Genomic DNA, 20,780 nt, shown 5'->3' with positions numbered 1-20,780 from the left:
CATCTATCCATCTATCCATCCCCATACACTCCATCTATCTATCTATCCTGCCTGCCCTTGTAAGCACAGAAAACTCCTGATATTTAGCCTATAGTTTCCACTTCTTAATTTCATCTCCTATAATTATACCCCCTTCTCCCGATGCCTGTGCTTCCCCAGCGACACTCCTGGTTTTAGCATGCTCTCTCAACGAGAATCCAGTAGGTCTAGTATGTCTGCTCAGGCCTGGAATCACACCCCCCACTCCAAGTGAAGACATAGCCTAAATAATTCCTCTCCCTCCTTGGGGTGGAGTGCTGGCCCCATTGAAGTCAATAAGAGTTTTGCCCTTGACTTCTCTGAGGCAAGGATTTCATCCTCAGCATTTATACAGCCTTCCGATGGTTGTCATGTCCCTGCATCAGCATCACTTAGGGGTAGCTTGCCTACTCCATTCCTTTAACCTTTCCTCATAAATCCATCTGTCCAGGCTCTTGATCCTTTTTGCTGCTCTTCTCTGAACTCTCTTCAATTTGTCGCTATCTTTGCCAATAATGAGGAGCCTGGAGAACTGAACCAACATTTCAGTCTGCCCCAGAGATGGACAGAGCAGGATAAATTGCTTCCCTGCTTCATGGTGTATGATGCTACTGCATATGCAGATCAATTCCGAATTAACATTTTGAGCTGCCATCCCACAATGGAAACTCACCCCAGAATGTCTGTGCACTTACGCAATAAATAGCTCAATAAAAAGATAGCAAGAACGCTTGAGGGTGAGAGGAGGCATTTCTGTGTAGGGATGTTAACCCTGGCTTTCTGGCTAAATGCCGATGAAGGTAATTATGCTCTGTCTGCCCCAATAAATATCCCCTGTAGTTTTACAGGGATATGCTATTCTTCTGACTGTAATATCCAACATGTAGTGCAAATGTGCACACTTAGAGCAGCTGTTATCTTGCACCACTGAGCTGGTTGCATTTCTCTAGTTATCCCTGTGCACATATACATTTGGATATTTTTTCTTAGAACATGTTTTTTATATTATACTATCTACTTCTGTGGCCCCATCACTGTTGTATTTGGGCAACTCATGTACCCTAAAGAATTCACTGTCCCAGCAGTCCTGCAAGGCAGGGAAAGATAATTTCTCTTATTTTACTGATAGAGCAGTAAGGCACAGAGAGATGAAGTAACTGAGCCCAGGAATTCAACCCAGCTCATCACAGTCATGTGCTTATGGCTGAATCTCAAGCCTACACATCTAGGTCTACAGACCCACTGTGTCAGTTGCACCTAGGTGTAGTTTGAAAGGCTGATGTTTTCAAAAGGAACTTAAGGGGGTTAGTCACCCAAATTCTATAGGGATTAGGCATCTAACTCCTTTGGGTTCTTCTGAAAATCAATCCTCAATTTCTGGAGCTGTCTATGACTTCTGCCCCTTTCAGCTGGACCAGCCTGTGACTTTCCCCTCAAATAAGCCCATCATAAAACAACAGCCCAGCTAATCACAGCATGATTGCAAGGTTTCTTCCTGGGGGTTTATATTCCAGACAGAGAAAGAACCACTCATCTAAACTGGGCAGAACTCTGCCCTTAAGAATCTATGCTCACAAGGACTGTATAATTCAACTCTAAGTACCTCCAGGAGCTTTCTAATCCTCTAATAGATTGCAGATGTGGAAAGTACTTTCCTGATCAGCATTGTGAAGATGCTGTATGGGGGGGAAAAAAAACCTTGAGAATACAAAAAAAAATGTCTCCAGCTATCTCTGTTAAAGAAAAAAAATATTGTTAAGATGATATTCTTACCCTTATAGGAACACTGAAAAGATCCCCATGTACTGGCCTGCTAAGCACTACAAGGTGCTAGCTGGTAGAATTACAGTATTTCATTAGCTTCAGTGGCCTGTGATGCACTATTTAGAGTTCTGGGTTCAAATCCTATTGATCACTCATGTTGGAGCAATCAGATAGCTGTAAGAGTTGAGTCAACTGAGTAGCAAATATCCTCTTTCTCAACTGTTTTTGCAATTAAGTGCTGAATTTGGTTTTCCACAACTGATGATGTGGGATTGTTATTCATAAGAATTCAGGCAGCATCTGGGTAGTCAAAAAATGACCAGAAATCCCAAAAGTTATATGAATTTTAGCACAGATGACTATTCATCTGAAAATTCATACCAGAAAGGGAGTTATTTGCTACTCTTCTGCTTTAAATGTTTCAGCTACCCAATCAAGGACCAGAAGCAATACCATGTGACTTAGATTATTTGTGACATGAGGTTGGTTACCTATGTAAGCAGTTCATGAACCCTTAGTCTAAAAAAAATACCTTTCCAAAATATTCCATGAATACTTACAGATAACACACACTTTTGAAGACAATCAGGATGGAATTGCAAAAGATTAGCTAGCCACAGAAGGAATCTTGTAATGCATTGTTTGGCCGTTTCTACTCACAGGTATTGCATATTTAGCAGATTGGCACTATCAAATGGTGAGGTTTCATGGGTGCTTTGAAGGTGCTGTTGTTTGGGAAATGACTGAGACGGTTGGAGTTGTCCTGTCATTTAGTGGTTGGTAGGTAGGTATGTTGGGAAGGCAGTGTACAACTGATGAGTGAACATCTTGGTTTTGGTGGTTTCACTCTAAATACTTACCTGAAGCTTATTCATATCCATCTCCCCCTTGGTGGAACATCATATATAAACACAGGGTCTCCAACCTGAGCACCTCCACAGTAGCACTACAGGGGTAGGAAAGTGCATCTCTTGAGTCCCAAGTAATTCAGGGCTGTATATGACAAAAAACAACCTTTTGAACTCCAAATGGAAACTCTCTGGCAGCCAGCATAGGCTTTGAGGCTTTGGGGCCCTGGTGTGAGGTGCTCACTATGTGATGGGAAGGGAAGCGGAGTGCTGGGTTTACCCAGAGTGAGTACTTTGTTGTCGTCTCAAGTTAATTTGTGGAAGGTTGAGGAACAATACTTAAGGGCCAATACTTAATACTTGAGGGCCAATTTCCCTCCAAAACATGCAGACCTGATTCCAGATGGATCAGCATGGTCCCTGGCCTCTTCTGGGGGCAGTCTTTTTCCACTCGCCTTCCTGTCACTGCAAAACTGTTACCCTGACAACTGTATTTTTGATAACTCCACATTATTCATGCCAAGGGCCATAAAGTGATGCACACTGTATCTGTAACAAGCAGCAGAGAAACATTTGAAAGCACCCCGCTAAGCCAGGATTGATACATTCTGCCTCTCCAAGGTCAACAAAAATTCCGGTGACCCAGGTGCCATCTTGAATGCATTTAAGTGCAAAATCCTATTAGGACATGATGCTGAATGGAATAAATGCATTTAGCTCTGGCTTATTTTCCCTTGGGATATGTCAAAAAGTCTCACAAAGCATCGGTTTATATTCATGAAGAGTTTGTACTGGCACTTAGATACATATAGATGAGTTCCCAGGCAGTTGTGGGGAGCTGTATTAACATTTATATCCTTCCTGAAAAATAATAATTATAATTATAATAAAAACATCTTTATTTTCTTATACTGGAAAGGGAAGAAGCAGAGAGTCCATTTAAAAACAATTTGCCGGTGGCTCTTGTCCTGACATTGCATTTGAGATGACTGACTATAAGTTGCTTGTTTAGTAGGCGTGCTCCATTGGCTTCTGAGGTGTGCTGAGGTGAGGGCCTCACCTTTTAAACTGATCATTTTGGTCTCTTTGTGGAATGAGGCAATCTCATTATTATGATCTCAGTCACGTGGGTGGCTCTGAAAGCTTGGAATTGGAGTCATTACAGTTTGAAGCCTACTTGCTGCTTCTCAGTGCTCAGATTGATGATGTTTGGATATTATTGACTGGCCAATGGTTCCCCTCAGTTTGGGATTTCTTTCACTATAATGATGCCATTGCATCTCCCAGTACTTGGGATGCAGCAGGTGCACTGGTAGCACTGCCTGCCCTATGTTGGCTTATTCATCCCTCGTGTTGAGGACAGTCCCGCAAATGCTGAGTGCTTCCTGAGGCATGAGAAGCTCTCTCAAATCCCACTCGCTGGCATGGGCCGGAGTGTGACCCCTTTCCTCTCGTTGGTGAGCAATTATTCCTATGAGTCAATGGGGCTGCTTGTGGAGTACTCTGCTACTCATCATATCACAGCCTGGCCCAATGGGATCTGAACACACCCAACACCCCTTAGGACTGGGCCTTTTATTACAGAATCATAATTTAAAGCCCCACCCGGTCCAACAGTTCCCAGCCATCTGAACTATTACTGGTACTTCAGGCTTTAAGGACTGGTAGCCAAGGCTGATTCCTCTTCCCTGACATAATGATTGTTAGGAGTGCTAGTAACAATGTAGGATTCAGGCCTGTATTTTCATCTGAGATAGAATTTTGGGTCTTGTTTGCCTATTTGATTTTTGATACACTTATATTCTTACTAATATGTGTGAGCAAAGGACAAAGACACTGTGTGTGTTGCTTCTGCCTGGCTAGATGGGCTTGTTAGTATAACGGGAACAGATAAGAGCAGTTAAAGTGCTACTGGGCATGGTGGGAGTGTAATGTATGAGCATTAGACTGCCTCAACTCCTGTCTCAAGGCAAGGTCAAGCAACCAGTTGGGAGGGGCAGGGGAGGGGGTTGGGGGAAAGGTATTAACACTAAAAGGACAAAGAAATGCTTGTCCCTGACTGTAGCACAACCTCACTCCTTAACCCTCCCATGGGATACAAAAGTGGTGGGACAAAGATCGCTGATTCATGATCCCCCCAAAGTGGAACATGACCATAAGTTGTAAGGGGTGCGAGCAAGGGCATGAATTTAAGGTATAATTATGCCTGCTCAGAAGTGGTGAGAACAGGACACTGGGAAATAAGGCTCTGCGGTGTCAGAGTTATGGACATGCTTGCTTGAAACCAACCCCAATAAACATTGCATTGCCTGCACTTCAGACTTCTGGTCTTCTGCTTTCTGTCTGTGTCACAAGAATCAGGGGAGGGGGTGAAGGGAAATCCCCCTAACAATGATGCTGGGCTCCAGGATATGAAACTATTGTTTGGGGCAGTTCGCGCTAGGTTCAAGTGCCCAACAGATAAACAGGAGAGGGTGGACAGGTCTTAGCTAAGACCTTGCAATATCTTTAGGACACTAGGAATAAGTGACTGAGTCTATGCTCCCCTAAAAAAGTAGGATTGTTCCCTGCAAAATGTGTTTCTAATGCTTTGTCCAGGCTCCTCTATAATCACTGGCAACCCCAATGTCCCATAGAAAACTGTTCCCCATCCATTTAGTAGGGCATTTGCCCACCTCATGGGCCTAAATGTTCTCTTTTTTATTCCATCAATCTCCTCCCAAGTCATGTGGATTCACAAAAAAAAAATGTTTCCAACGAAGGTGATGATCAGCCTCTTCTGCTTGCCAGGAGTCTGGTCCATGGCCCTTCTCTTCAGCATGTTTCATGGTGTAATTTCTGCTCTCTGAAGGAGGCATAGGAAGTCCCTTTTGATGACACCAGAAATATTCCCACCATTAGTTAGCTCTATTTCTGCCCCAGAGCACTGGGCAGCTGTGTGAGAGCTTTTCTTTGTCCTGGCGACTCCCTCAAGCACATATGCCAAGAGGGATAGCGCCTTCATGGGATGAGCATTCCAGTGTAGGACCATTTAGGGTTACCTACCCTTCTCCCCAACATGTGACACTGACCAGTCTACACTGACAGTGTTCCCCCTACAGCCCCCTACACTGACACAGTGTTCTCCCTAGTTTGGGAAGGGTAAGAAAACTACATCAAGGTGCAAATCTGCTGTCACTGTAAGGCATGGAAGCAATGTGTGATACATCATCCCTCTTGCTGTCTTCAGCCAGCCCTCAGAGAGGCAGAGCAGCAGCTGTGGGGAAAAAGGATCTCAGGTCTCTTAGCTAGTGGGAGTTCTCAGTCACAGCAATGACTGGGATTCAATTATTTCCAGAAGCTCTGCTGTACACACAGACTCTACTCACCCCCAGCCTCAGGAAGCTTGGAGTCATCCCAGCTGGGATGTCAAGTCACTGGGTCTCCATCCATTCCCACCTTGTCCCCACTTTGCATTTTTATATGTCACTTGCCTTGACCACTCCTCGCCCCTGCTTCCAAATGGCTCATGCTGCCGTAATGGAGACACCTGAAACAAAGCCAAGGCAGATGCTACCCCACAGCAAGCTGAATTTCACCTCTTGGTGAGAGAGCTGTGAAGGAGCAGGGATGAGGATATGCTGCCTGGAAGCCCTATGTCTGAGCCAGGGTGCTAGGGGATAAGGAGCTGGTACGGGCCCCTTGCACCCCATGCCTGTACAAAGAGACAATAAGAAGCTTCCTATGACCGCTCTCCCTGCAAGCACAGCTCTGCAGCTTCAGCTATGTCTTGGCCTGATGTTATTAACAGAGGATATGCTCCACAGTACTCCAGACTTGTGAATGGCAGGAACGTTCAGCTATGGAATAACAAGCACTCCTAGCAGTGCTGGCAGTGCAAGGGGCAGGGGTTCACCTAGATGAAGCTTTTCAAACTAGGGGGTAGAGAAGAAAATGAATTTCCTGCTGGCAGAAGGTGCCTGAGTGACAACCCCTGGGAACATCAGCTCCGTGATAGTTGCGAAGCATGGGCTGCTTCTCCCACACACATTCCTCTGTCAGTGTGATTCAGAGAATCATGGAAATGTATGGCTGGAAGGGAGCTTGAAAGGTCATCTAGTCTACCCCCTGCACTGAATTGGGAGCAAATACACCTAGACCATCCCTGACAGCTCTTTGTCTAACCTGTTCTTAAAAACTTCCAGTGATGGAGAGGCCACGACTCACAAGGTAACGTGTTCCAGTGCTCAACTATCCTAAGAGCTGGAAAGTTTTTCCTAATCTCTAACCTAAATCTTCCCTTGCTGCAGACTAAACTGATTACTTCTTGTTCTACCCATGGTGGACATGGAGAACAATTGGTCACCATTCTTTTCATAACAAGCTTTTCCATATTTGAAAGAGAGATGAGGTGGGTGAGGAAATCTCTTTTATTGGACCAACTTCTGTTGGTGAAAAAGAGACAAGCTTTTGAGCTCCACTGAGCTTTTCTTCAGATCTGGGAAAAGAACTCCAAGGATATGTCTACACTGCAAATAGAAGCCCGTGCTTGAGCCTTGCTTCTAGGCTAACTCCCCTTGCTTCTACACTGCAATTGTGCTAACTCAGGGCTCGGACCCAAGGTCCCAGGACCCTGCAGGGCTGTAGCATCAAAACTCAAGTCAACCCAGTGTCTGAGCCCTATTGTTTTGCAGTGCCCCACTTGACTCAGGTCCCGGGTGTCATCGGGAAGTATCCCATAATTCCATGGGATGACTTCCTTAGTCCTCTCTATCCCAACAATCCACTCTATTGAAAACAGAAGTTCCCCACCCTCCCTTGGCAGGTCAGCGTTAACCTATTCTGTTCTGATCACCCATCTGCAAGCACAATATCAGAGAGCCTACTGGGTTTGCAACGGAGTGTGAACCCATCAAGCCTTTTGCAAAGAGAAGGGGATAAGGATGACTGAGAGAAGAGTGTGAGGAGCCCAGGGCCCACAGTCAGGGTCAAAGACCTTTCATAAGGACATTGGACTGTCAGACTTTATTAACCCAGAAAGGGTGGACTAAACATGACCTGGCCATCAGCTGAACCACAAGATGAGGTGGACCACCACGGGACCAGAGTGACTAGTAGCAGCAGGTTCTAGGGGAGGAAAGGTTGCTATGCAACACCGAGGCATGAGGAGCTGCTCTAGTGGTGAGTTGACTTTTCTACACATCAACTCTGCAAACTCTTAACGCATTTAAATGTATGCCCACAAAATTATTGGGACTGCTTGCATGAGCACATGCAGTCATGCCTGGAGGCTCTAAATCAAGGCCCAGATTCAAAGCATTTAAGCACATCCTCAGAGTTAGGCACATGCAAAAGTATTTGTGGGATTGGAGTCTAGGCAGGAACCCACTGATTCGTTAACATTTGGGAAATCATTTCTCATTTATCTGGGGTTTTTAAAACTATTGTAACAATTTTTTAAGGTATGGTAATTTCTAGAAAAAAATTGGCTATAAAAATAGCATCCTGGTAGTAATTCCTGCTCCTTCCTCATCCATGTGTCTCCGGAGCTACCACTACTTAGTTTACTGACATAAATAGATCTTTCCTTTGTTTTTGTTCTAAGCTACAGTAATTTTGCAGTACTGACAGTCATAAAAAGATCAGTTGTCTAGTCTGCTTCATTCATCATGAACAAAACAGCCAATTAAGTTCTGATTCCAGATTCTTTAACACGGGGATGACATCTTTAAGCATAAAGAAATCAGCTGGGGTGTCAGATCTTAGGTTTGGGCCTTTGGTGTTCCTGGGTGACAATCAGGAGAAACCTGTCGTGCTATAAGTGGGAGAGAGTTGAGGTATTACTTAATGGACAAAGTAACTGTAGGATGCTGCATGGAAACTTTAAAAGTTTAGTTTTCAAGCCAGGTTTCAGAGTAACAGCCATGTTAGTCTGTATTCGCAAAAAGAAAAGGAGTACTTGTGGCACCTTAGAGACTAACCAATTTATTTGAGCATGTAGCTCACGAAAGCTCATGCTCAAATAAATTGGTTAGTCTCTAAGGTGCCACAAGTACTCCTTTTCAGTTTTCAAGCCATAACCTCAATTCTGTACTTTCTGGGCCAGATGCTCAGCTGCACCAAGTTTACACTCAGCACAGCTGGGAAAAGCAGTGGGTAAAGTAGGCCAAGCCACATTCCACTACCCTGTTTATGGGGTAGAAACAGACCCCAGTATGATTTAGAGCAGCCTCTAGCTGCAGTGGTCCCACAAGGACTGCTGCACCAGTATGGAATCTGGGACTCCACCCTTCCCTCATCCCCCACCTCCAGGATGCCCTCTACATGGAGGGGTGGGGAGCAGGTTGCACAGGGTCAGCTACACAAGTTCTATACCACTCAGGGAGTCCTTTCTATCTGGGGAATCCTCAGCTGGTCTGCTTGTTTTGCACTGCCTCGGTCAGGGCCAAGAATTTGACCCCATGTGTATAAAGCGGTGTTGTCCACCTACCTGCTGGCGAGATGAATTTGTTACTATTGATAGGATGCATTGACAAATGATATAACTCTTCAGCCTTCTCAGACTGTCAGGATGAAGGGATGAATTTCTTCTCTTGCCACAAGTAGTGCCCACGTGTAGCTTTCCCTTTGAATGGAGTAATCAGTAAGTACCTTTGGATTTGCATCTCCTTTGTCTTTTACTGAGGTTGCGCCAAGGATAGCCCAATGGTAGTCTGGTCTCCTGATTATATCCCAAGGTCTACCTCAGACTTGCTGTATCACCTGAATCAAGGGACTCTGGACCAAATTTTCAAAGATAGCCTCTAATTGAGAGTACCTCAGTTCAGACACTTGGGGTGAACCTCTGGCCCCACTGAAGTCAATGGGGGGTTGGCCATTGGCTTCAGTAGGGCTAGGATTTCACCCTTGAAGTGGCAGTTTCAAAAGCACTCAATGAAAATCCTACCCTAGCTGGCACCAAATTCAGAGGTGAGGCATAAGGTGGAGTGTTAGGCTCTTTTCATTAATTTTTAGTGTGGGGGAGGAGTCTGACTCCCTTAGCCCTGTTTAGACCCACAATACCGATGTGTCAAGTTGGCATAACTTATCCAGTAGGAGAAGGCACCACTCCTCAGGTAATAGGGCTGGTATTTCCTGCCACCCCTGCCTCACAACAGAGTGCAGTGATGATTAATGTGTGCAGTATGCTTTGAGATTCCTGGTGGAAGGTGCCCAAAGCACAAGCATGTATCAAGTTATGAAAAAATTCCAGGATGTAGATAGATCCTCCCATACTGGTTAAACTGGCTTTTAAGCCACTTTGCACTAGGACAAAGGGGCCAAGATGCCCCCAAGGCAGCTCAGAATCTGGCCCATAGTGTTTTTATGTAGATATCTGACTGTGCTTACAGAACTGCAGGTCACACACCAACACTTGGCCAGAGACAGGACTGTCTTCTGAATCTAACTCCATTTCTCATTCCACTAGAGCGCAAGTTTCCCACATCCATGTGCTATGTGAGTGCAGTCGAGCAAACTTTTTCAGACCTCAAAACAAGTTGTTTTGGGTCAGATTTTGGCTGAAAATCCCACAAAGTTATTTTAACTGAACCCATTCTCCCATCTCACCACTGTGCACTGTTGTAGAAAACACCATGATGGGGAGAGAACCTGTATAAAGCAGACATTGTGCCATCTCAGACACTTAATTACCTACTCTCAGCTGGCTGATCTTAATTACTAGGGATTATTATTTCGCTTCAGTCACTGTACGTGTTTGAAAAGTTGGAATGTTGTGCCACGGAGACAGCCTTAATGCATTCATTTGTTTTAAACAAACTGCCAAGATGTCTCAATTATTCATGGTACAAGCTTCTTCCATCAAAGATATTTAAGTGATGCCTAAGCACTTCATTTAAATGACTGTGACGGTGCACCATTTGATGAGAGAATATAGAGGAAACCACACTGGCTTCTGGTTCGTGTGGAGAGAAAGTTTCAAATCTGTGGGAAACATTTACGGTAACCTTCCTGAGAAGGATGTGATGTAGAAAGAATCCGCTACTGGGATTGCTTTATTGATAGACCCTGAAATCAGTGAGTGATAGGAGAAGATGGTAAGAGTCCTGAAGTCCCCAAGGTTTTCCCCAATTGTCCCAGGCCAACCTATTTTTCCTGGGAAGCGCTTTGACTCTATAGAGTTTGCTGCTGTGCAAAACCAATAGATAGATAAATAGCAACACCTAGAGTGAGATACCACTTCAAACGAAACACAGAATCAGCATACAGATCAAGGCTGGAGGGGTGGAAGATGTACCAAAAAAAATACCATACAAAAAAACCCCACCCTATGAAAACAAGACACTCCACTGCACATACTTCTCCCCTGGGGAGAGGACGAGAGAACAAACAATACATGCCAGATGCTAGTCGTACCATTAATGCAAACTGCCGGAAGCTGCTCAGATACTTCAGTGCTGACCATGGTGGAAGAACCTGAATAGAATAAAATATGTGCCTCTCGCTAAGAGAAAAATACTTGTGAAATTTCCAGGTGAATATTTTTGGTTGCCACCCTACTGGTTACCGATGGTTCACTGGTTTTGAAGAGTCTGCTGGGCTACTGGTCCATATGTAGACACCAAGAGAGGCTAGAAGAAAGCAATGGTGGCCAGTAGACAAAGATTCTAATAGAGTCTGCTGGAATTTCCCCTGAAGAATGTAGATTTGCTCCAGACCTTTCGGCCTAGCTACAAAGTGTTATGGTTTTCTAGGTATCAGGCAGTTCCTTTCTGAGCATCAGGGACTGTATCTTATATTTCAAGGAAGTGACTAACTACAATTACCCTGCTGTGTCAGTCAAGTCAAAGTTCCCCCAAGCCACTGTCATAGAATCATAGAATATCAGGGTTGGAAGGGACCCCAGAAGGTCATCTAGTCCAACCCCCTGCTCGAAGCAGGACCAATTCCCAGTTAAATCATCCCAGCCAGGGCTTTGTCAAGCCTGACCTTAAAAACCTCTAAGGAAGGAGATTCTACCACCTCCCTAGGTAACGCATTCCAGTGTTTCACCACCCTCTTAGTGAAAAAGTTTTTCCTAATATCCAATCTAAACCTCCCCCACTGCAACTTGAGACCATTACTCCTCGTTCTGTCATCTGCTACCATTGAGAACAATCTAGAGCCATCCTCTTTGGAACCCCCTTTCAGGTAGTTGAAAGCAGCTATCAAATCCCCCCTCATTCTTCTCTTCTGCAGGCTAAACAATCCCAGCTCCCTCAGCCTCTCCTCATAACTCATGTGTTCCAGTCCCCTAATCATTTTTGTTGCCCTTCGCTGGACTCTCTCCAATTTATCCACATCCTTCTTGAAGTGTGGGGCCCAAAACTGGACACAGTACTCCAGATGAGGCCTCACCAATGCCAAATAGAGGGGAACGATCACGTCCCTCGATCTGCTCGCTATGCCCCTACTTATACATCCCAAAATGCCATTGGCCTTCTTGGCAACAAGGGCACACTGCTGACTCATATCCAGCTTCTCGTCCACAGTCACCCCTAGGTCCTTTTCCGCAGAACTGCTGCCTAGCCATTCGGTCCCTAGTCTGTAGCTGTGCATTGGGTTCTTCCGTCCTAAGTGCAGCACCCTGCACTTATCCTTATTGAACCTCATCAGATTTCTTTTGGCCCAATCCTCCAATTTGTCTAGGTCCTTCTGTATCCTATCCCTCCCCTCCAGCGTATCTACCACTCCTCCCAATTTAGTATCATCCACAAATTTGCTGAGAGTGCAATCCACACCATCCTCCAGATCATTTATGAAGATATTGAACAAAACCGGCCCCAGGACCGACCCTTGGGGCACTCCACTTGATACTGGCTGCCAACTAGACATGGAGCCATTGATCACTACCCGTTGAGCCCAACAATCTAGCCAGCTTTCTACCCACCTTATAGTGCATTCATCCAGCCCATACTTCCTTAACTTGCTGACAAGAATACTGTGGGAGACCGTGTCAAAAGCTTTGCTAAAGTCAAGAAACAATACATCCACTGCTTTCTCTTCATCCACAGAACCAGTAATCTCATCATAAAAGGCGATTAGATTAGTCAGGCATGACCTTCCCTTGGTGAATCCATGCTGGCTGTTCCTGATCACTTTCCTCTCATGCAAGTGCTTCAGGATTGATTCTTTGAGGACCTGCTCCATGATTTTTCCAGGGACTGAGGTGAGGCTGACTGGCCTGTAGTTCCCAGGATCCTCCTTCTTCCCTTTTTTAAAGATTGGCACTACATTAGCCTTTTTCCAGTCATCCGGGACTTCCCCGGTTCACCACGAGTTTTCAAAGATAATGGCCAATGGCTCTGTCTTGCCAGGCTGCCACAGTTTTCAGAGCCAACAGCGCACAAGGGAGTGATGTGGTCAGCCTCACATCCAGCCTCCTTTGACTGTCCTAACCCAATGGGGCAGGTACCCATTTTGCAACCCATTTTGGAGGGGGGCTTTTCAGTGTGAGATCAAACACGATTCAAACCCACTCTTCAGCTTTGCAGTCAAGCTCCTTAGTGTGTCAGGGAACAGAAACAGCACAAACTAGAGATGGGCCTAACCAACCCCTCAGCTTTGGATACCCACAGCCATTAGTGTTCTGGTCCCAGGTTTGAATTTTCGTCACTAGAACCAGCCCTAGTGGTAATGCTCGCAAATTAGGTTTAGTCAATCTACCTCGTTATGCAACTTGGCCTAGAATTTTCAGAGGACACGGAGGGAGTCAGGTTCATAGGGCCAGATTTTCAAAGGTATTTTGGCACTTAAATATGCAAATAGGCCCCTAGTGGGATTTTCAGAAGCACCTAAGCAGGTTAGGTGCCTAATTCCCAATGGGGAGTCAAGGCACTTTTGAATTCTAGGTGCCTATCCTCATCTTTAGATCCCATTCAATTGGTGGTCAAGTTTTCAAAGGTAACTGGGTGCCTAACTCCCTTAGATCCCCAATATAGTATGAGTTGGGTTCCTAATTCCCTTAGACTCCAGTGACAATCCAAGCCTTAGCTGACTGTCCAATGCTGCAGACAGGAGGATTACTTCCTGGCCCCTTTAATGCAACCAGCTTCTTCCCTGAAGCATGAGGTTTCATTACCCTTTCTTAAATACACGTTTTTAGTAGTCATTATCCAACCCTTTTGGAAAATCGAGCTGCCGTCATTGTTTTCCATAATTTTTATTAGTCCTTCTTGTATTGATAATAATGGCTCCATATTGAGGCATTTTAGGAGAATGCATTAAGGTCAATCAAGTGAATAATTCATTTTTTTTAATTGTCTGAACGCAAATGTATACAATAGTCTGTGAAAAAGGGAACTTTAGGAGACTATCAAGTAAATAATACTCATTTTCCAAGAAGGCTGTGACACTATCAAAAGAATAATACAGGTAGTTTTTTTTTTAAATCTATTATTCCTGTGTGCATCCGATTTTAACAGCTCCGAAGCGGTGCGCTGCAAAGCTCTCCAACGTTTCTGTGGATGGAGCTGGTGACTAGAAGACAGAATTCCCAGATTTTACACTTGATTGCTATTAACTTTGCTGGGTGACTGTCGGCAATTCACTTAACCTCTGTGTCACGCTTCCCCTATCTATCAAAAGGGGATAATGATATTCACCTACAGTGCCTTTTGTGAGGGTCATTTCATTAATGTTGGTGAAGTGCTTTGTAATCCTCTGATGGAAGCCGTACAGAAGGGTGAAATGTTATTATATACTGTACATTTAGCTGTATTGTGGACACCCATATGCACTCACTGAAAGGATTTTTCTATCCTTTCCTTTTGCTACAATATCTTTATGCAGTGAGGGTAAAGGATAGAAAATCCAGACAAACCCAAGGCTTAGCTGGCATCATTATTTGTCATTGGTTTTTCCCAGCTTTCTTATTAAGCTTGGATTTTCAGACTGTACTTTTTGAGTAGCTCAGATTTGGTGGGCTTTTGTTGGACCTTGGTGCTCTTTTGTTCAGCAGCTACAATATAAAAAGTTCTGTATGGAAAGCAGAGACTGCTTTGCTGCTGGCTTCTAAACGAAGCTCTGTGCACCTCCCAGCTAGTGTCTTGCAACTCTGTGCAAGTATGCGGCTTGCTATACTAGGGAAGGAAGAGGAGCAGAAGATACTATGAAATACAACAGGGACATTGCCTCTGTAGTGCTCAGATACTGTGGTGCTGGAAGTAGTTGAAAATCAGAAGATAGGTATCCAGTGGTTGTGCAGCAATACAGGGGAAAATCTATTGAATGAGAAACTTTTCACAGTATTGCCAACCCCAACCATTCAAAATTCATGAGTCAGGCCCAAAATCATGAGATTTTAAAAAATAATACATATCGGGTTCTTTTTACGGGCCTTCTGGCTTGAGCCTTTAGGAGTCACATTTTCAAGCTTCTCTCTGCAACCAGGAGGGCTAGAAGCTTACCTGAGGCCAGGGAATGGGAACCAGCTTGCAGATGTGAGGCATCTTGCCATCTGTGCATGGAGCTCAGAGTGCCATGTGAGCAGGTGGCTGGGAGCTCACTGGTGTCCCCATATGCAGAGGCAGAAGGGGAAGCCCAAGGAGCCAGTTAAGAGTCTTCTGATCCCCCACATCCCTTACCTGGAACTGAATGGGGAAAAGTTGGAGAATGAACCTTTTCCCATGTGGGGTAGGAAAGGTATTGGCCAGCAGGAGGCAGATGCTGAGCGCTTCATTAGCTATAAACATTGCACAAAAATTGGTACTGAATCAAGACTTCACTTTTTTTTTTAAATGCGTTTTTCTTCAGACAACCAGCTGGTTAGATGTGCATGCTGATCGCTCTACCAAATAGCCTTTGATATGAAGCCGACAGTGCCCACAAGTGCTTTGCTTTCCTGCCTGGGCTATTGTACAAAGTCCAGGCTTGTATCGAATGCCGAACAACCCTCAAGCTCTCAGAAAATGCTGTCCTAAAAACACCCAAAGACAGCAGAACCTCAGAGTTACAAACACCAGACTTACGAACTGATCAGTCAACCACACACCTCCTTTGGAACCATAAGTATGCAATCAAGCAGCAGCAGAGACAAAAAAAGCAAATGCAACTAAAAGAAAAAAAAATAAAGGGAAAGTTTAAAAAAAGATTTGACAATGTAAGGAAACTGTTTCTGAGCTAATTTCATTTGAGATGGTTGAAAGCAGCATGTGTCTTCTGCCCAGTAAAGTTTCAAAACTGCATTAAGTCAATGTTCAGTTCCAAACTTTTGAAAGTACAACCATAACATTTTGTTCAGAGTTACGAACAACCTCCCTTCCTGAGGTGTTTGTAACTCTGAGGTTCTGTAAGCCATTTTGCAAAGAAGAATGGTAAAATGGTGGGTGGAGTTACATTACAGCCAAAACCAGAGGAAGGAAGTTTGTTATTATTAACATTATAGTTAGGACCCTACCAAATTCACAGTCCGTTTTGGTCAATTTCACAGTCATAGGGGTTTTTTTTAAGTAAATTTCATTATTTCAGCTATTTAAATTTGAAATTTCACGATTTTGTAATTGTAGGTGTCCTGACCCAAAAAGGAGTGGGGGGAGGGGAAATCACAAGATTGTAGGCGGGGTTGTGGTACGGCGACCCTTACTTCTGCGTTGCTGCCGGCAGCAGCGCTGCCTTCAGAGCTGGGCAGCTGGAGAGCGGCAGCCGCTGGCAGGGAGCCCAGCTCTGAAGGCAGAGCCATTGCCAGCAGCAGCGCAGAAGTAAGGATGGCCTGGTACGGTATCGTCACCCTTCTGCGCTGCTGCCTGCAGAGCTGGGCCCTCGGTCAGCAACCGCCGCTCTCCGGCCGCCCAGCTCTGAAGGCAGCAGCGCAGAAGTAAGGACGGCAATTCCGCTGCTGCTGGCAGGGCGCTGCCTTCAGAGCTGGGCGCCTGGCCAGCATCTGTCACTTTCCGGCCACCCAGCTCTGAAGGCAGCGCAGAAGTCAGGGTGGCAATACCGCAACCCCCCTAAAATAACCCTGTGACCTCCCTGCAACGCCCTTTTGGGTCAGGGCCCCCAATTTGAGAAACACTGGTCTCCCCTGTGAAATCTGTATAGTATAGGGTAAAAACACAGAAAACACCAGATTTCAAGGGAGGGGGGGCAGATTTCACAGTCTATGACATGTTTTTCATGGCCATCAATTTGGTAGGGCCCTAATTATAGTAGTGCCTCAAGGTCTTAATCAAGACCAGGGCTCCAGTGCACTGGGCACTGTGCAGATACATAGTCCCTGCCCCAAACCTCACAATCTAAGTAGTCAAAATAGACAAACAGTAGAAGGGGAAACAGAGGCACAGACATGTGAGAGGAATCACCCAAGCTCATAAAGCTAATGAGTTGCAGAGCCAGGAACAGAATCCAAGCCTCCTGGTCCAATGTCCTATCCATTAGGCTGCACTGCCTCCTGAATAGCCTTGAAGTCCAATCAGACTCTGAATTCTGTGCTTCAGGCCCTTCTAGACTATTCACCAATTAGCTCTCTCTAGACCTGATCATTCAGAGCTTCTCTGGGAATGTTGCCTGAGTAGAGACTGCAGGATAGAACAACTACAAACTTACATCGGTAGAACTATGTCACTGGGGGGGGAGGGGGTGAAAAATCCACCCCCTGTGAGCAACACAGTTATACTGACCTCACCCCAGGGACAGCTTCTCCCGTCGACATAGCCGCTGCCTCGCAGAGAAGTGGAAGAAGAAGCAGCTCTCCCATTGGCATAGTAGTGTCTTCACTGAAGCACTCCAGTGGTGCGGCTGCATTGCTGCAGTACTGTATGTGTAGACAAGTCCCGAGTACCAAATTCAATTTCTACTGAAGCAAGAAGCATTCATGATTTCTTCCTGCTCTTATCTACTTCTTCTCACCAGCTTGTCCATCCCCTCTCTTTTTTATTATGCACGCAGTCTAGGATGATAAAGAATTATCTGGGCAATCATTACCCTACTCAGCCAGGGCTGTCTCTTGTCCTACTCTCTCCCTCATTACTCATTAATGTGCTGCTGGTCCATGGATGGGACTTATCACCTGGATCCTTTTTCCCCTCATTTTTTAAGATGCAGACTCGTGCGATAGACTCAAGCTCACCAAAGTCTGCATAAACAGACACTATATTGCCTTGTCATTTATTAGCTTTAAATGATCTTCCTATATCTGGCTGCCCTCTGTGTCACTACGTGGTGGCCTTCTATCACTCACTCTGAAGTGCTGGTACACTTTGCTCTTTGCCTTTAATTAGCTAAGTCAAATGTCAGCACTGTTTATAATCTGCTGGAGGTTTAAGAGTGGAAAGACACTGGCAAAAGGAAGCCGTGGTGTCTTGTGGGTAGAGCTGAAGGACAAGGAGCTAGAGCAAATGGAGAGGTATTCAGAGCTGGAATCCCATCTGAGTCATTGAAATTATCTGTTTTGGGGCTGGGACAAGGCTGGCTATAATGGTATTGCAGCAGTGCCTAGCCAGCCCATCCAGTATCTGGGATCCACTGTACTAGCAACTGTACAGACCAAGAGACAGACACTGCCCCAGAGAACTTAGAATCTAGAGAGACAACAGATTGGAAGGGAATCAGTTTCCCTAAGCTCTCACATCATAGGTCAGTGACAGAGCCCAGAAGAGAAGCAACAATTCCTGAAACACAGCTCAGTGCCTTGTCCACTAGACTACACTGACCCCATTGAGAACTTCTTGGAGTAGATCTTTAACTGAGACTCTTGCCCTCTATCTTAGCACTCAAGCCTGCAAACACTTACCCAGGCTCATAACTTTAAGTACGTGCATAGTTCCACTGGGGGAAATCCTAGCCCCAGTTAAATCAACGTGAAAACACTTAGTGATGTCAGTGCAGCTGGGATTTCACGCATTGATGTCAGTAGCACTGCTGATGTGCATGTTTGCCCTGAAGTCTGATCAGGATCTGGACAAGGTTTCCTGGGTAAGCAAGGACACTTACAATCAGGGCAGGGTGAGCAAGCAATCAGTGCAGCCTCATGCTCAATTCTGAGTTTTACATAATTTAGGCCCTGATCCTGCAAGCTTTGTCCTGCACAGAGCCCCTTCAAGCTCCAGGGACTCCATGGAGTGTCATGCCTCTGACTCAGATTCCAGGATCAGGGCCTTAACCAGATAAAATAAAATTAAAAATCAAAATTACACTGTAGAAAAGAAGTAAATCCAGTTGATTTTATGACAAAACAGCAGCATTGATTGAATCTGTGAATTTAGCAGAGACCAAAAATGTTTCAAGAAGTGTTAATGATAACCTACATAATTAATGTAAATAATCACTAATTGGGAAAATTCTTCTTCTTCCCAGCATTAACTATATGACATTGGAATTCAATGATGCCAATCAAACTCCCACGAACAGCAGTATGACATGAGAGTCAAAGTTAGCTTTCAGGTTAACAGCCTACCTGATTTCTTTACAGGAGTTATTTAAATATTAATTTGATCTAAAAATCAGCTGTCTATCTAGGTTCTTATTGTGGGGACAAATGCTATAGAATCATAGAATATCAGGGTTGGAAGGGACCTCAGGAGGTCATCTAGTCCAACCCCCTGCTCAAAAGCAGGACCAATCCCCAATTAAATCATCCCAGCCAGGGCTTTGTCAAGCCTGACCTTAAAAACTTCTAAGGAAGGCGATTCTACCACCTCCCTAGGCAACGCATTCCAGTGTTTCACCACCCTCCTAGTGAAAAAGTTTTTCCTAATTTCCAACCTAAATCTCCCCCACTGCAACTTGAGACCATTACTCCTTGTCCTGTCCTCTTCTACCACTGAGAATAGTCTAGAACCATCCTCTCTGGAACCACCTCTCAGGTAGTTGAAAGCAGCTTTCAAATCCCCCCTCATTCTTCTCTTCTGCAGACTAAACAATCCCAGTTCCCTCAGCCTCTCCTCATAACTCATGTGTTCCAGACCCCTAATCATTTTTGTTGCCCTTCGCTGGACTCTTTCCAATTTATCCACATCCTTCTTGTAGCGTGGGGCCCAAAACTGGACACAGTACTCCAGATGAGGCCTCACCAATGTCGAATAGAGGGAGACGATCACGTCCCTCGATCTGCTCGCTATGCCCCTACTTATACATCCCAAAATGCCATTGGCCTTCTTGGCAACAAGGGCACACTGCTGACTCATATCCAGCTTCTCGTCCACAGTCACCCCTAGGTCCTTTTCCGCAGAACTGCTGCCTAGCCATTCGGTCCCTAGTCTGTAGCTGTGCATTGGGTTCTTCCGTCCTAAGTGCAGGACCCTGCATTTATCCTTATTGAACCTCATCAGATTTCTTTTGGCCCAATCCTCCAATTTGTCTAGGTCCCTCTGTATCCTATCCCTGTCCTCCAGTGTATCTACCACTCCTCCCAGTTTAGTATAGTATCTGAGCAGCTGATCTTTCAGTATTAGAAAGACAGATACACACATGAATGGACACTTTCAAGACACACACACACAGAAAATATACAAATATCAAACCATCTGCCCTAACGTCAACGTACCTCTGTTGAATAAATTCAGTTCTTTTAACAGTCCTACCTTAGTTAGACTTAGGGAAAGGCATTTATGTTCTAACTTTATCAATCAAAACACCATGGTGGAAACTCACCCTGTGCAGATGGTCAGCACAAGAACTATGCCTGCCTTGTAACCTCCCTCTTAGCCCTTTTTTGGACAATGGGATATAAGTGACAAATGGCCTTTCTTCTGCTGGCTGTCTGTACGTGGGCAAATTTCATCCTAAATGCAGAGATTATATTCACATATTTTATACTATACACACGTAATTTCAATGTTGGTGTAGCCATGTTGGTCCCAGGATATTAGAGAGATGCAGTGTGGGAAGTAGTGTCTTTTATTGGACCAACTTCTGCTAGTGAGAGAGGTAAGCTTTTGAGCTGCACAGAGCTCTTCTTCAAGACTGGAAATGGTAACCAGAGTGTCACAGTTAAATAAGAGGTTGGACAGATTGTTAAGCATAAGGGGTAATGTATTGCAAGAAACCATTTAAAATGAAGTTGGCAATTAACACTTCTGCAGCCAGAGGACAAAGGAGAGTTAGTAGATTACAAATTGTTGTAATGAGCCATAAAACCACTCTCTCTGTGCTGAGAGATTTTTAGGTCTGGCAGAGCTGTAAATTTACATTCCCAAG

The sequence above is a fragment of the Lepidochelys kempii genome, chromosome 19, assembly GCF_965140265.1.
Source record: "Lepidochelys kempii isolate rLepKem1 chromosome 19, rLepKem1.hap2, whole genome shotgun sequence".
Taxonomy (NCBI): domain Eukaryota; kingdom Metazoa; phylum Chordata; order Testudines; family Cheloniidae; genus Lepidochelys; species Lepidochelys kempii.
Note: the sequence above shows the minus strand (reverse complement) of the source record.